We start from the raw sequence: 17,222 nt of genomic DNA on the forward strand, positions 1-17,222 counted from the left end.
CGGATAAGGAATTCTGTTAACCCGGGAGAAGGTGTTAGGCATTCCCGAGTTCCGTGGTTCTAGCACGGTCGCTCAACTGTCATATTTGACTTGATTATCTGATTTAATACATGTTGAACCTATGTGCAAAATTAAACTTTTAACCGCTTCTATCATTTACTGTTATTTTATCAAGAATTGCAACATCGTGGAAACACATCTCGAACCACGTCACAATCAATGTACCCGTGGTTAGAGCTACATTTCAACTCTGTTGAGATTGGGATTTAGGTCACATAAATGTGCACCCGAGTTTAGGAAGATAACATTATTAAATACGCGCCTAAAGTGACTAGCGTATCATTTACTTTGGGTAGGGCCGTGGAATTTTACTAAACGGTCCATCCCGAAGTCTAAGCAATTTTAAAGCAAATATTTACTGAGGGCCCCATAATTTTGTATTTCTATTTGGCGAGGCTCATCTCATTCTTATTTTTTGAAAGGAATTTGCAACGTCATGGACACGCATCTCGAACCACGTCACAATCAATGTACCCGTGATTAGAGACACATTTCGACTCCGTTGAGATTTGGATTTGGGTCACATAAATGTGCACCCGTGTTTAAGAAGGTAAGATTTATTAAGGCGCGTCCTAAAGAGACTAACGTATTGTTATTTTAGGAAGAGGCCGTGAAGGTTCATTAAACGGCCAAATCCAAAGTCTAGTCAATGGTTATGTATTTATTGAGGGCCCCGACGATGTGTGATTTATTTGGCGAGGCTCGTCTCATTTTTATTTTAAAGGATAAAACTATAGTGACTACATTTTTCTATTAAGTTCGTCTCTAAAAATAAAAGGAAATCCCTCAATTAATTACATGCTGAAAAAGTCAAACTTATTAGTTATTAATTTACGGCTAATGCAAATGGAAAATTGCAATCGAGTTTGTACAAAGAGAGATTGCTTCCGTTCTATATTCTATTATTTAATAACACTGGAACATGAGATTGACGCACAATAATATCAAAACAGATTAACTATTCTTTGATTAATTTAAACTAACATTATTAGATGAAGAAGTTATACATATGCAACATCATTACTCATTAATCAATCAACTACATTTTTATACAAAGAAAGGAAAATTATATTCAAACACAAATCTAAACAGGAGGAATTCAACAGGAACAAAGCCTGATTAATATTTCATTTCGCTTCAAGCCGAGAGTGTACAAATGTGTACCTGAAAATGGCAGTACAAGAACAAAAGAAGGAGAAGTCAGCAGCAGTAATAACACAGCAACAGCAGATTCAGCAACACCGCAAAACCAGTAACGACCAGTAGAATAACCCAGAAACAGATTGAAAAATCAGCAATACCAAAGTGCAATCGCAGTCAAAGCAGAAGAGAGACGGATACAAGATGCAGTAGTTTACTGATTTTGAATAACACTCGAGGAAAGGCAAACGGAAATTATTCAAGTGAAAGTTCAAATTGTCTTTCTCTTTTCAAAACTCTACCACACTTCTTCAAATTTTCAGAATGTATTACTCTCAAAAAATATTCTCCCCAAAAAATCTCTCTAGAAAATAATCCTCCTCCTCCTCCTCCCTATTATGTCAAGAATGACTCTTATTTATAGCAAGACTCTTGTCTTGAACCTCTAACCCAAAATATTCCCCCAATGACATGTTTTGTCCCCACTAATTAATGTTTTCTTTATTTTAAACCTTTGTCCCCCATCCCTACATGATTTGTCCCCCACTACATTAAATAAATATATCAACCCCAACCCATTACATTTTGTCCCCCATGCCTAACATAAACAATTACAATATTCCCCCCACTAGATTATGTCTTGTCCCTCATTAAATTAAACAATTATATCAAACCCCACCCCATTTCATTTTGTCCCCCATGCTTAACATAAAGAATTATTCAAAATGTTCAATTACCAAACTACCCCTCCGACCTTATTGCAATTACCATTTTACCCCTGAACGTACTGCAATTTATCAAACTACCCAATCAGCTATAACCAATTCAACTAATCAGTCTTAACCAAAATATAGCCGATATGACCAAATTCTAAACAATTTCAACAACAACTCATATGAACACAGATGAACAACATCAAATTAATGTGAATGAATTAACCATATTGGGAACCAATCCTGGTTAACTTAGACCAAAAATGAATGAGCAAGGAAACAACAATATTAACAACACTAATACATGATTCAAACTAAATCAACAAATCAAAAACCAAAACAAACTCAAATTAAATTACTGGACGAACTTCAAACAAAGAATAAACATGCATTAAATCCATATTCAATAATAAACATGACGGATTCAATAACACATGAAACAAACTGAAGAAATAATTAATTAAACTTCAATTTGATTCTAACAAACATTTAAACTAACAATTTCACATGAACAAACTGAAAAATTACGAAACAAAATAAACATTTGCCGATTTTAGATTTGAGAATATCAAAAACAAATTACGGACAAAAATGAAACTCCAAACCCACTAACCGGATCAAAACGACGAACTCGAACTAGGTATGGACTGTTTTGACGAGCCCAACCAAAACTCGAACAAACGACGGAGACGATCCTAAGAAGCAATTGAAAGAGGTGAAGCAAACGTGAAGCAACAACGATGGGGTCTGTCTGGACGGAGACAGGTGAAGCGAAGCCCCACGTCCATGACCGGAGCTCGGGAACTCGACCACTCAACTTGAGCTCAGACAAAATGAAGGAGATGAAGCAGACGACGCAGTAGTGGAGGTTTGTTTTAGCCTCAGCTGCTCGACGTGCACAGTAGGGTCGTTTGGCTGGGAGCAGCTGCTCGTCGAAGGTCGTTCATGGCGGAGCAACAGTGGAGCATGGTGGGTGTTCATGGCTGGTGGTTCTTCGGACTGAAGGAGTAGTGTTGGCGACGAAGGAGAAGAAACGCAGCAACAGCTGCTCGGCAACGCCGTAATGCAGCAGCAGCTGCTCTCTGGACTGGAGCAGTGGTCGTGGTTTTCCGGTAGCGTTTGCTGGTGAGTGACAGTAGGGTCGAGGGGCAGTGACGACGGGGGAGAAGCATGCGAAGCTGAAGACCCGGCGACCAACAGCCATGCGAGCTCATGCTCGAGTTTGACGAAGCAGCTGAAGATGAAGCAGTATGGAGCTTAGCCATGGTAGCCATGGCGACGGGTTGACGACGATGACGAAGATGAAGCAGGGGGATCGTTCATGGTGGTCGAATCAGGAGATGAAGCAGAAGCGGGGTTTGGTCAGCCATGGATGTGTGTTTTGGAGTTTTTGAGAAGATGAGAGGGCGGAGGGGGCGGATGGATTTCTTAGGTTTTTAGGGTTTTGTTTTCTTTTTCTGTTTTTTGTTTTGTTTTGGGAAAAATGAAAAATGAAGAGGGTTGGGTATTGAGATTATGGGGAGGACCGGGTCGGCCCGTGTGGAGATGGACCGGGTCGTAGGGGAAGGTTGGGCATTTTTGGGCTTGTGGTTTACAATTGAAGAAATGGCCCAATTCCGATTTTTTTGTATTTTTGCTCTCTTTTCTTCTTTTATTTTTCTAAAACTAAATTCTAAAAATCCTTAAATTATTATTAAGAATTAAATTAAGTTATAAAAGTGCAAATTAACTCCCAATAACAATTAACGCACAATTAAGTAATAATTAAGCATAAAATTGTACAATTGGACATTAAATGCTAAAAATGCAAAAGATGCCTATTTTTGTAATTTTCAATTTTTGTAAAACAAACTTAATTACTAGCAATTGTAGAATTAAAATCTACATGCAAAATGCGACATATTTTTTATATTTTTATTAATTTAACAAATAAACATGTACAGACAAATACAAATAATTATCCAAAAATGTCACAAAAATTCTCAAAATTGCACACCAAGGAAAATCATTTTATTTTGAATTTTTGGGAGTAATTCTTTCATAGGGCAAAAATCACGTGCTTACAGCTGCCCCTCTTTGCCCGAAGACACGAAGGGTTTTCGGGCAAAGATAAAGTGAGAGATTTTTGCCCGTCCGAGTACTCCGTGTGAAGCATTTTTTGAAAAAGATTTAACCGAACCTTTGCTTCAAAGGTTTCCTACATATCCCTGGCTAAAGGGGAATCAGGTTAATGTAGTTCGGGAAGTTTTGGTAGCTGGGACTACCGTGGGACTGCGATGTTACTGCTGTTGCATACTATTACCACTGCTTACCGATCTCCTTGTTACACCGTGCTTAAAAGAAAACAAGAAGCTAGGCTAGACTGCAACTTGTTCTTGTTGCCTTGCTTTCTTGTCGGCTTGTGTTTCCTCCGGTGCTTTTCTTCCGTGAATTTGGGGATGACACTGGCCCTTTGCTTTTCTGAATACCAGTTTTCATTATTTTGTTCGGTCCGCTGGGGACATGGCTTTCTTCATCAAGCTTTTCGGCGGTTCCTCTAGGGATACGGCTTTCTTCATCAGATTTGTTATGCTGGGCATAATTTAATGTTGACAAGCCGCTTCTTTCAAGACGCGTCTTTTCTTCCTTTTGGCTCAGGCCCTTGAATTTGTGCTGGGACCTCTTGTTGCAACCTTCTGCTTCCCGGTGCTGGGGATTTTTATTGTTTCCTGCTGGGGATTCCTGTTGTAACCTTCTGCCTTCTAGTGGGTTACTGATTTCAAAATCTGAAGTATAAGACTAAAAAGTATTTCTCTCGTTATACAGGTGGGCGCCTGAAACATAAAATGTAAAGACTGAAAAGTATTCATCTCGTTATACAGGTGGGCGCCTAAGACATAAAATGTAAAGACTGAAAAGTATTCCTCTCATTATACAGGTGGGCGCCTATTTAACTAAGACATGAAAATATTCCTCTCATTATGCAGGTGGGCGCCTATTTAACTAAGACACTGAAAATATTCCTCTCATTATACAGGTGGGCGCCTATTTAACTAAGACATGAAAATATTCCTCTCATTATACAGGTGGGCGCCTGTTTAAACTAAGACATGAAAATATTCCTCTCGTTATGCAGGTGGGCGCCTATTTAACTAAGACATGAAAATATTCCTCTCATTATACAGGTGGGCGCCTATTTAACTAAGACATAAAAATATTCCTCTCGTTATACAGGTGGGCGCCTATTTAACTAAGACATGAAAATATTCCTCTCATTATACAGGTGGGCGCCTATTTAAACTAGGACATGAAAATATTCCTCTCGTTATACAGGTGGGCGCCTATTTAAACTAAGACATGAAAATATTCCTCTCGTTATACAGGTGGACGCCTATTTAAACTAAGACATGAAAATATTCCTCTCGTTATACAAGTGAGCGTCTATTTAAACTAGGACATGAAAATATTCCTCTCGTTATACAGGTGGGCGCCTATTTAACTAAGACACTGAAAATATTCTTCTCATTATACAGGTGGGCGCCTATGGGTAAAAACAAACTTAGGAGGAAATGCATCTCCTATGGGTAAAAACAAACTTAGGAGGAAATGCATCTCCTATGGGAAAAACAAACTTAGGAGGAAATGCATCTCCTATGGGTAAAAACAAACTTAGGAGGAAATGCATCTCCTATGGGAAAAACAAACTTAGGAGGAAATGCATCTCCTATGGGTAAAAATAAACTTAGGAGGAAATGCATCTCCTATGGGTAAAAACAAACTTAGGAGGAAATGCATCTCCTAGGAGGAAATGTCTCTCCTATGGGTAAAAACAAACTTAGGAGGAAATGCATCTCCTATGGGTAAAAACAAACTTAGGAGGAAATGCATCTCCTATGCGTGAACCATTTCCTTATTCCTGAATTATTTACTTACCTGTGTTGTCTTCCCTCGATTTTGCTAGGGATGAATTTTCCTTTTCTTCCTTACCCACTCTGGGTTGTACGACCCTCTTGAAACTTGGTCGAAACTCTGTCGAGGATGCTTCTACATCTCGATGATCCGCTGGGGATAACACTGCTGAGGATAACTCTGCTGAGGATAATATGTTATCTTACTCCTTCCAAAATTACTTCCTTTTAAGTAGGATGTTTCATTCCTCTGCAAACTACTTCCCCTTTTTTCTTTTTCTTTTTTTTTTCTCTTTTTTTCTCTCTTTTTTTTATAGCTTCTTCCTTCGAAGACTAACTCCCTTTAGACTCGTTTTGCCTTTCCCCGAAAGGAACCACTGAGGATACCGATTTTCACCAAACTTGTGTTGGACTCCTCGAAACTGCTGGGGATAATACTGTTGGGGAACTATTTACTTACCTGTTGGGGGATAGAATGTTATCAGCTGGGGATAACTCTGTCGAGGATAACACTGCTGGGGGATTCTGATTCCTTCAGAACTAGTGCTTCATTCTTCGGAAGGCTGTTGGGAATGATGTTGGTCTCTTGCTTTTTCTGAGCTCAAGTTTCATCCCTTTGCTGGGGAACAACTTCCTCCATTGAAACTTATTATGTTGGGGGCAACACTGGTTCTAAGACCACTTCCCTTGAGACTGGCGTTATCTTTATTCTTCCCTGAATGGGTACCTGACTTCCAGAAAATTTTCTAAATGGAAGGAAAATTTTCTGCCCCAGTTTGATAATATCCCTTGTGGCATGCATTTCTGGCATCAATGCCATTTCCTTTACCTGTTTCAAATCAAACAAAATTTGTTAGTTTAAAACATGGTGGTTGGTTATGATACTCCTACTGGGATGGCTTTTTCCCTTTCTCCTTCCTTGCTCTGCGTTCCACAACTTGTTGGGGATGATATTATTTGCTGGGGACAATCCCTTCCTGCTGGGGATATTCCTCTTCTTTTATGGCATAGCTCGGAAACTGGCATTTCCCCGACCTTTTAGTCTAGTATGAATTTCCCAAATCATGCTCACTGCTTTCCTTGCTTTATTCACGGGCCTTGGCCTTGAGGTTTATAACCTTTGATTTCAGCAAGGGTATCCCTCTTGACACTCGTCAATCCTTTTGTCAATTCCCTTTTGCTGGGGATATCTTTTTTACACTGGCCTCGCGCTTGTTCCTTGCTGACTATACCACTTGGATGTACTAGCCAGATCTCATCTTGCATAATTGTAAAGCTGATGGCATATTTTGAAGTCAATTTTCACTTGTTCTGACCAAACAGACTCTACTGGGGAATTTTTCTACGAAAGAAAAAATAAAAGGGAACAGAATAAAAAGACAAAGGAAAAAGATGACTCTTTAACAAAAGAAACTATAAATAAAAACCTATCAAACGCAAATACCGACTCTAAGTCATGACATGCGCATGTGGCCTATCCTCCGCCGTCAATCGTCTTTCAAGACCTTCAATTGGCAATTCCCCATTTGATTCTCAATCTTATTCGACTTGTAGTGCCCGAAGGGTTTTTAACTATCAAGCCTCTCTCATTTTGGTTTTTCTCTCAGCTTTCATCGCTTTATGGTGTCCGTAAAGATTTTCACCGATAAGACTCTCTCATTTGTATCACTTTCCAGCTGAGGATTTGGAGTGTTGCCGGTATGACTCTCTCTGCTGGAGATTAGAGTCCTTTCTATTGTGGAACAGAGTGTTATGTTCACCGGTAAGACTCTCATTTGTCTGACTTGGCATCTTTTGAAGACCGATCAGAAGGTCTTTCTTTGGACTGTAATGTGGGTTTTTGGATAGGGCTAGAAAGAAAGGGTATTAAAGGCTCGACAAAAACAAAATAAATTTGGGGTTCAAAATTACAACCTTCGAAATCGTATTTGTTTACAACAAGCGCAACCCTTGCCCCAATTTCTTGCTTGGGGATTATTTATTTATTATTATCATGTTACACTATGCACACTATGCACATTATGCAGCCTATGACCGAGTCGTGAAGCGCCTACGTATCCTCTTCGAGGAATCAGGTCAAACGTAGTTCCCAATTCCTCCGTTTTCTTCTGACTTTCTTTTGTTTTTTTTTTGTTATCATTATTCTCTTCTTTTCTCTTTTTCTTTTTTTCTCTCTTTTTCTTTTCTTTTGTTTCCCTGCCATGCTTGCGTTTTCTAGTCGTTGCTACTGATTCCGAACGAGGGGTATGAAAGAAAATAAATAAGGATCAAGAGGGGTAACGAAGGATAAAGTGTTTAGGTAGCAGAACAAAATGCCTTCGTCATTCCAGTCTTCAAAACATGCCAAGTGCAAACGACACAATTAAACAAAGATTTGTAGCCTCTTCTGATGGTGCTGGACTTGACAATTATATTCACACATTTGCTTTTTCATTTGTCATTTCTAAAGCACCGTTGGGCGACACTCTCACTTCTCATTATCCTGAAGACCCTTATGTCAATTTGGCGAATCTTGCTTTTAACGGTTTTCTTTATGTTTTACTTGCCCCAGTTCCATATGGCTCGAGCTCTGAATAATCTCAAACCGTCCTTATTTTCTTTAAATGTTCTGATCACCTCTCCAGGGTTTTATAATTAACTTTTAAGATTGGGCCCGAACTGTGTGCGCATGTCATGTCACTAGAATCGGCATTGAACAAAAATGATAAAAGGACTAAACAAAAAAAGATGACTGGAAATAATAAAAGACCAGATTTTGCATTAGACTACCGGTGAAATGGTTTGAATAACAAAACAAAACAAACCAGAACAAAACCCTAAAAACAAACTGGACAAAACTTAAACAAACCGCTATGACAAATGGAAAGATAAGAAAGTTTGACACAACCCTAAGAATAATCCGGTCAACAGAAATGACAACAAAATAAACCATCAAAAACTTCTCTTTTGATAACCAAGGAACGAAGCGCCTTCCCAATTATCAAACCTGGCATCTTAGCCACTGAGCTTTGCGTCAATACTGCCAAAACCATTACCAGCTTCAACATCATCAACCTTGGTCAACGAGCTCTCAAGAGGATTCGCGTGTTCCATGTCACTGTCATTAATCACAATTGCCCCTCCCTGAATCATTCTTTCTATTTCCTTTTTCAAGGAATGACAGTCTTCAATGCTATGTCCTCTGACATTGGAGTGGTATGCGCATCGTGCTGCCGGATCAAAGTTCCTTGCACGTGGATTTGGAGTACATGCGGGGAGTGGCTCAATCAAGCCAGTATGCCTTAGCCTTTCAAACAGACTGGCATAAGATACTCCGATAGGGGTGAGAGCCTTTCCTCGTTTCAGCAACCTCTCGTTCCTAAATGCTTGATTGGGCCGGAAACCTGATCCAGGGGGCTTCCAGTAGGCTTGTGAGGGTGGATAGGCCTTCTGTGGAGCTGGGTATTTGGACAGTGAAGTCCGTCCTTGGGAATCTCGTGGAGAATAGTAGCGTTGGGGAGGGGAGTAGTGTTGATGAGTGATGGAGCTACTCGGGTAGCTGGGAAAGCTGCCATAAGTGGGTTGGGATGGAGAGTATGGGGGATCTTCCGTTATGGTGTTGGGTGCTTGGGAAATGACAGAGTTCAAGAGGCTTGGCGGTGGAGGGGGCGGTGTTTTCCCAGTTATCCATGCCTGATACATGTCTGCCACATGTTGTCTCAGCATTTTCACTTCTTCTACCAACCCGTTGTTCCGTTCGACCAATTGTTGTCGGTCATCAGTACCGACCCACTCTGTTCTGAGGTTCTGTGTCATTTGCTTTGCAGGGAGGAGTTACCACAACCAACCACTTTTCTATATATGAACACAGCAAAAGGAAGCCATCACGTTAGTGTTAGGGCATTTGACAGACAATCATATATCAGAGATGCAATGCACCTTAGCAGTTAAACCGTTCTATCAGAGATGCGATGCACTCGCGCTTTCCTTTGTTTTTCTATCTCTTTTTTTTTCTTTTTCAGTGGTGGTTGAATCTTATGGAGATTGCCTACGTATCATGACCCCGCATGAATCAGACCTTGCGTAGTTCGGACCACTAAAAGGTAACAATCATGAAACATTTTTTTTTGAACAATTTTCATAATAAAACAAACTGGGTTTCAAAGGTTTAAAGATGACCTACAAACTTGAAAATCAAACGACCCACATATTCTAGTCAAAAGTTTTACAAACTCAAAAACAAACGCCCAGCTCCCTTTCTCTGTTCGACAAAATGCAACCAAACGGTTATTTTTGCAAATGTGACCCCTTCCTAATTTCACATGAATTTTGAGGCCGGTGAGGATTATTTTATGACACTTTAACCTTGTTTGTTCTTTTACGAAAATAACCTTTCGACAATAGAAAGATACTCTAAGGCTATTTCGGCAAGAACGGTTTAAGACGCGGCCGAAGATGGCTTGGCTTATTTTTGACTAAAAATCCAGACGGTGTTCACCTGACCGCTGACTCTTTTTTTTTCAAATTACAATAAAAACCTGGTGTTGCAAACACGGCCCCTCAGCGCCTCGGGGACGAAGATTTTGAAGGCTGTGTGGGTCAACTGGACCAAAAATCCTAAACATGACCCAAAAGGTGGTTGTTTATGCAAAGTCAGCCTTCCGGCGTCCCTTTCGGGAACATTCGGCTATTTATGATAAAACAACATCACCTGACTTATTTATGACTCTTTTTATCATTTTTCAAATTAGAAAACTCAATATTGCAAACACGGCCATTCAACGTCTCGGGGACGAAGATTTTTAAGGCTGTGGGGGTCAACTGGACCAAATCTTAAACATGACCCAACAAGTGCCTGTTTATGCAATGTTAGCCTTCCGGCGTCCCTTTCGGGAACATTCGGCTATTTTTGACAAAACAGCATCACCCGACTTATTTATGACAAAATTAAAATTTTGACATGTTTTTTTTATTATTAATTATTATTTGTTTTTGGCTATTTTAGCAAAATGGGAGGTTGGACCCGATGAGGGTTGCCTACGTATCTCACATCCGGTGAGAATTAAACCCGCGTAGTTCGGGCAGATCATGAATAAAGTAAATAAACTAACCTTTTTTTTTATTATTATTATTATTAATTATTTTTTAAGGAAAGACTTATAAAGAAGAGTTTTTATTTTTTTATTTTTTTGAATTTTGAAAGAGAAACTTCTAAAGAAGAAAGAAAATATTTTTGGAATTTTATTTTCAATGAAAGAAATGCTTCTAAAAATATTTTTGAATTTTGACTTTTCTTTTCAATTTTGAAAGAAGAATGAAAATATTTTCGGATTTTTTGGAAGAAATTCAAAGAAAATATATATATATTTTTTTTTTATTTGAAACAATTAAAAAGACTTTCTAAAGACATCAAGAATGGAAAATATTTCTGTTTGGATTTGTTTCTTGAAAATTGGGGGTCTAAAAAACTTTTCTAGAAAGGAAATAAAGAAAAATACTTTTTGGATTTATTTATATATATATATATAATAAAACTACGTTCAACGCAAGACCCTTCTTTTTTCATTTTGACATTTTCATAAACAAATAAATAAAAAATACATTTTAAAAACAAGACTCTTTTTCATTTTCATTTTCCATGGGAAGACAAACTGTTTTCCTTTTCTACTTTTGAAAACAAGACAGAACAACGACTTTTTTTTCTCTATTTTTCCTTTGCTTTCAATAAAACAAACTAATAAGACATTTTTTTTCTCATTTTCTCAAAATTTCGGCAGAGTTTTGACAGTATTTGGGTATTGGGGTTTTTCAAAGATAAACAATCAATTCCTTAACCGCTATTTCTTTTTTTCTCTTTTTTTTTTTCAATTTCACAATATTCCTAATATTCAAACACCGGTCAGCATGCGGGCGCGAGACAAATAAATGCACGGAAAACAAATAGGATGCATCAGGATGGTCTTTTCATATCAGGTTGCTAGTCCTAGACGGACCCAACCCCTGTGTTGAGTCCCCTAAGTCAAATGCAACGTGATGCAAATAAGCGTTCCTACTAGGGATCCGGCATGAAGTCACGTTATTCTATGTTCAAAAACCTGGGTCGGTGTTCTAGACAGTGGACCCGAGCGGACAACTCGAGTTGAGGAAGGAGCTCCTTTCCGGGAACCAAAAGGCCAGCCGGCTTAGAAACTTTCCGAGCCTCTTTTATTTAGGGTATGACACTAACTGAATAGGGAGTCTCAACCAGTAAGCACATCCCCGGAGGTAAGAAGAGAAAGGTTTCGGCACAATTTATATACAGTTCAGATAATATCAAAGCGGTAAAATCAGCATTTAGCACATTAGGCTCAAAACATGTAAAAATCAAATAAAGCCAAATATAACAATTTATCTAAGCTCGAATTTCTAACCCTGAACTAGTGGTTCTAGGTTATAGGTCCCCAGCAGAGTCGCCAGAGCTGTCACACCTCCTTTTTCCGCCCCCGCGAGGGGCTTAGGGAGTTTTTTCCAATTAAAGGACAATCGAAACGGGATTTGTTTGTTTATTTCAGAGTCGCCACTTGGGAGATTTAGGGTGTCCCAAGTCACCAATTTTAATCCCGAATCGAGGAAAAGAATGACTCCATATTACAGTCTGCGTACTAGAAATCCGGATAAGGAATTCTGTTAACCCGGGAGAAGGTGTTAGGCATTCCCGAGTTCCGTGGTTCTAGCACGGTCGCTCAACTGTCATATTTGACTTGATTATCTGATTTAATACATGTTGAACCTATGTGCAAAATTAAACTTTTAACCGCTTTTATCATTTACTGTTATTTTATCAAGAATTGCAACATCGTGGAAACACATCTCGAACCACATCACAATCAATGTACCCGTGGTTAGAGCTACATTTCAACTCTGTTGAGATTGGGATTTAGGTCACATAAATGTGCACCCGAGTTTAGGAAGATAACATTATTAAATACGCGCCTAAAGTGACTAGCGTATCATTTACTTTGGGTAGGGCCGTGGAATTTTACTAAACGGTCCATCCCGAAGTCTAAGCAATTTTAAAGCAAATATTTACTGAGGGCCCCGCAAGTTTGTATTTTTATTTGGCGAGGCTCATCTCATTCTTATTTTTTGAAAGGAATTTGCAACGTCATGGACACGCATCTCGAACCACGTCACAATCAATGTACCCGTGATTAGAGATACATTTCGACTCCGTTGAGATTTGGATTTGGGTCACATAAATGTGCACCCGTGTTTAAGAAGGTAAGATTTATTAAGGCGCGTCCTAAAGAGACTAACGTATTGTTATTTTAGGAAGAGGCCGTGAAGGTTCATTAAACGGCCAAATCCAAAGTCTAGTCAATGGTTATGTATTTATTGAGGGCCCCGACGATGTGTGATTTATTTGGCGAGGCTCGTCTCATTTTTATTTTAAAGGATAAAACTATAGTGACTACATTTTTCTATTAAGTTCGTCTCTAAAAATAAAAGGAAATCCCTCAATTAATTACATGCTGAAAAAGTCAAACTTATTAGTTATTAATTTACGGCTAATGCAAATGGAAAATTGCAATCGAGTTTGTACAAAGAGAGATTGCTTCCGTTCTATATTCTATTATTTAATAACACTGGAACATGAGATTGACACACAATAATATCAAAACAGATTAACTATTCTTTGATTAATTTAAACTAACATTATTAGATGAAGAAGTTATACATATGCAACATCATTACTCATTAATCAATCAACTACATTTTTATACAAAGAAAGGAAAATTATATTCAAACACAAATCTAAACAGGAGGAATTCAACAGGAACAAAGCCTGATTAATATTTCATTTCGCTTCAAGTCAAGAGTGTACAAATGTGTACCTGAAAATGGCAGTACAAGAACAAAAGAAGGAGAAGTCAGGAGCAGTAGTAACACAGCAACAACAGATTCAGCAACACCGCAAAACCAGTAACGACCAGTAGAATAACCCAATAACAAATTGAAAAATCAGCAATACCAAAGTGCAATCGCAGTCAAAGCAGAAGAGAGACGGATACAAGATGCAGTAGTTTACTGATTTTGAATAACACTCGAGGAAAGGCAAACGGAAATTATTCAAGTGAAAGTTCAAATTGTCTTTCTCTTTTCAAAACTCTACCACACTTCTTCAGATTTTCAGAATGTATTACTCTAAAAAAATATTCTCCCCAAAAAATCTCTCTAGAAAATAATCCTCCTCCTCCCTATTATGTCAAGAATGACTCTTATTTATAGCAAGACTCTTGTCTTGAACCTCTAACCCAAAATATTCCCCCAATGGCATGCTTTGTCCCCACTAATTAATGTTTTCTTTATTTTAAACCTTTGTGCCCCATCCCTACATGCTTTGTCCTCCACTACATTAAATAAATATATCAACCCCAACCCATTACATTTTGTCCCCCATGCCTAACATAAACAATTACAATATTCCCCCCCCCCCACTACATTATGTCTTGTCCCCCATTAAATTAAACAATTATATCTAACCACACCCCATTTCATTTTGTCCCCCATGCTTAACATAAAGAATTATTCGAAATGTTCAATTACCAAACTACCCCTCCGACCTTATTGCAATTACCATTTTACCCCTAAAGGTACTACAATTTACCAAACTACCCCATTAGCTATAACCGATTCAACTAATCAATCTTAACCAAAATATAGCCGATATGACCAAATTCTAAACAATTTCAACAACAACTCATATGAACACAGATGAACAACATCAAATTAATGTGAATGAATTAACCATATTGGGAACCAATCCTGGTTAACTTAGACCAAAAATGAATGAGCAAGGAAACAACAATATTAACAACACAAATACATGATTCAAACTAAATCAACAAATCAAAAACCAAAACAAACTCAAATTAAATTACTGGACGAACTTCAAACAAAGAATAAACATGCATTAAATCCATATTCAATAACAAACATGACGGATTCAATAACACATGAAACAAACTGAAGAAATAATTAATTAAACTTCAATTTGATTCTAACAAACATTTAAACTAACAATTTCACATGAACAAACTGAAAAATTACGAAACAAAACAAACATTTGCCGATTTTAGATTTGAGAATATCAAAAACAAATTACGGACAAAAATGAAACTCCAAACCCACTAACCGGATCGAAACGACGAACTCGAACTAGGTATGGACTGTTTTGACGAGCCCAACCAAAACTCGAACAAACGACGGAGACGATCCTAAGAAGCAATTGAAAGAGGTGAAGCAAACGTGAAGCAACAACGACGGGGTCTGTCTGGACGGAGACAGGTGAAGCGAAGCCCCACGTCCATGATCGGAGCTTGGGAACTCGACCACTCAACTTGAGCTCAGACGAAACGAAGGAGATGAAGCAGATGACGCAGTAGTGGAGGTTTGTTTTAGCCTCAGCTGCTCGACGTGCACAGTAGGGTCGTTTGGCTGGGAGCAGCTGCTCGTCGAAGGTCGTTCATGGCGGAGCGACAGTGGAGCATGGTGGGTGTTCATGGCTGGTGGTTCTTCGGTCTGAAGGAGTAGTGTTGGCGACTAAGGAGAAGAAACGTAACAACAACTGCTCGGCAACGCCGTAATGCAGCAGCAACTGCTCGCTGGACTGGAGCAGTGGTCGTGGTTTTCCGGTGGCTTTTGCTGGTGAGTGACAGTAGGGTCGAGGGGCAGTGATGACGGGGGAGAAGCATGTGAAGCTGAAGACCCAGCGACCAACAGCCATGTGAGTTCATGCTCGAGTTTGACGAAGCAGCTGAAGATGAAGCAGTATGGAGCTTAGCCATGGTAGCCATGGCGACGGGTTGACGACGATGACGAAGATGAAGCAGGGGGATCGTTCATGGTGGTCGAATCAGGAGATGAAGCAGAAGCGGGGTTTGGGAAGCCATGGATGTGTGTTTTGGAGTTTTTGAGAAGATGATAGGGAGGAGGGGGCGGATGGATTTCTTAGGTTTTTAGGGTTTTGTTTTCTTTTTCTGTTTTTTGTTTTATTTTGGGAAAAATGAAAAATGAAGAGGGGTTGGGTATTGAGATTATGGGGCGGACCGGGTCGACCCGTGTGGAGATGGACCGGGTCGTAGGGGAAGGTTGGGCATTTTTGGGCTTGTGGTTTACAATTGAAGAAATGACCCAATTCCGATTTTTTTGTATTTTTGCTCTCTTTTCTTCTTTTATTTTTCTAAAACTAAATTCTAAAAATCCTTAAATTATTATTAAGAACTAAATTAAGTTATAAAAGTGCAAATTAACTCCCAATAACAATTAACACACAATTAAGTAATAATTAAGCATAAAATTGTACAATTGGACATTAAATGCTAAAAATGCAAAAGATGCCTATTTTTGTAATTTTCAATTTTTGTAAAACAAACTTAATTACTAGCAATTGTAGAATTAAAACCTACATGCAAAATGCGATATATTTTTTTATATTTTTATTAATTTAACAAATAAACATGCACAGACAAATATAAATAATTATCCAAAAATGTCACAAAAATTCTCAAAATTGCACACCAAGGAAAATAATTTTATTTTGAATTTTTGGGAGTAATTCTTTCATAGGGCAAAAATCACGTGCTTACAATGGTGACCTAACACAACCGTTCAGACCCCATATGACACATATTACAGAGAATTCAGGATACAAATTCCTTCAAAAATATTTCTGAGAACTGAGATGAGTAGGTGGTGTTGCATTGGCTAGTCTGCCCTCTTCATAGGCTTGCCACAAACACCGGCGGCTAATTTCTTCTTTACAAACAAGACTGGGACACCCCTTTGGTGATACATTAGACCGAATGAAGCCTTTGTCAAGCAGCTCTTACAACTGCTCCTTTAATTCTTTCAATTCTGATGGGGTCATCTGATATGGTGGAATAGAAATGGGTTGAGTACACGATACTAAATCGATACCGAAAATAATATCTCTATCTGGTGGCATACCTAAATAACGAGCAAAATATGATTTAAAACTAGGAATACATGATACTAGGGTCAAATAATATAGAATTTTACATGTGGCACACTGAGATAATACATGTGATTACTTCATCTGAAGCAATGGCATCCGGTCTGGCAGGAAGGGCATAGAATCGGGCCTGACTGCCACCTGATCGACCTCCCCCTCTAAGGAGGCCTCTAGCTGATTGGGTTGCATCCTGAGCTGGCTGAGCGGGTGGTGCATCTGCTGGAGCTGGTGCCATCGGTCGAGAACTCTGTTGTGTGATCCCACTTAACAACCTAGGGCAATCTCTCTTGAAATGGTCGAGATCCCTGCACTCGAAACAACCCCTCCTCTAACGGAACTACTGCTCCTGATACGCCGCGGAGTTACCCGTCAAAACTTGAGCAGACAAAGTATGACAAGAACTCTGCGCTAGTAGTGCACAGAATGAAG

This window comes from Nicotiana tabacum, chromosome 3 (genome assembly GCF_000715075.1).
Source record: "Nicotiana tabacum cultivar K326 chromosome 3, ASM71507v2, whole genome shotgun sequence".
Taxonomy (NCBI): domain Eukaryota; kingdom Viridiplantae; phylum Streptophyta; class Magnoliopsida; order Solanales; family Solanaceae; genus Nicotiana; species Nicotiana tabacum.